At 64.5% G+C, this 341-nt stretch overlaps 1 non-coding gene across 1 annotated transcript in view; it reads left to right on the forward strand.

The window, feature by feature from the left end:
- The first annotated feature begins 313 nt into the window (after window positions 1-313).
- Window positions 314-341, forward strand: part of LOC124580749 — a 1,910-nt gene continuing 1,882 nt past the window's right edge. The window contains exon 1 of the ribosomal RNA XR_006973286.1: window positions 314-341. This exon is cut by the window's right edge and continues 1,882 nt beyond it. This is a non-coding gene — a ribosomal RNA (small subunit ribosomal RNA).

The raw sequence follows: 341 nt of genomic DNA on the forward strand, positions 1-341 counted from the left end.
CTCCCGCCGGCAATGCCACGACAGCACGCTCCCGGGCCTCTGTCGGCAGCGGCAAGCTCAGTTGGGAGCACGGGTGGTCGCACCTAAAGCGTCTACTCGCCAAACTCCGGGCGATTGCGCCTCTCTCGAACCCGACCAAGTACTTAGGACGGCGCTGCGCGCCGCCGGGACCTGAGAGGGTTTCGAGGTGTATTGTGCAGGGGAGCTCAGCCTCCTCCTGTTTGCAGAATAATTGAGCGGACGCTTGCGTGTTCGCGCGGGCCCCCGGGACACACTCCCGGGCGGCCGGCTGCTCAGCTCTAGTTGACGCAGCTCCCTGGTTGATCCTGCCAGTAGTCATA

This window comes from Schistocerca americana, unplaced genomic scaffold (genome assembly GCF_021461395.2).
Source record: "Schistocerca americana isolate TAMUIC-IGC-003095 unplaced genomic scaffold, iqSchAmer2.1 HiC_scaffold_351, whole genome shotgun sequence".
Classification (NCBI taxonomy): Eukaryota; Metazoa; Arthropoda; class Insecta; order Orthoptera; family Acrididae; genus Schistocerca; species Schistocerca americana.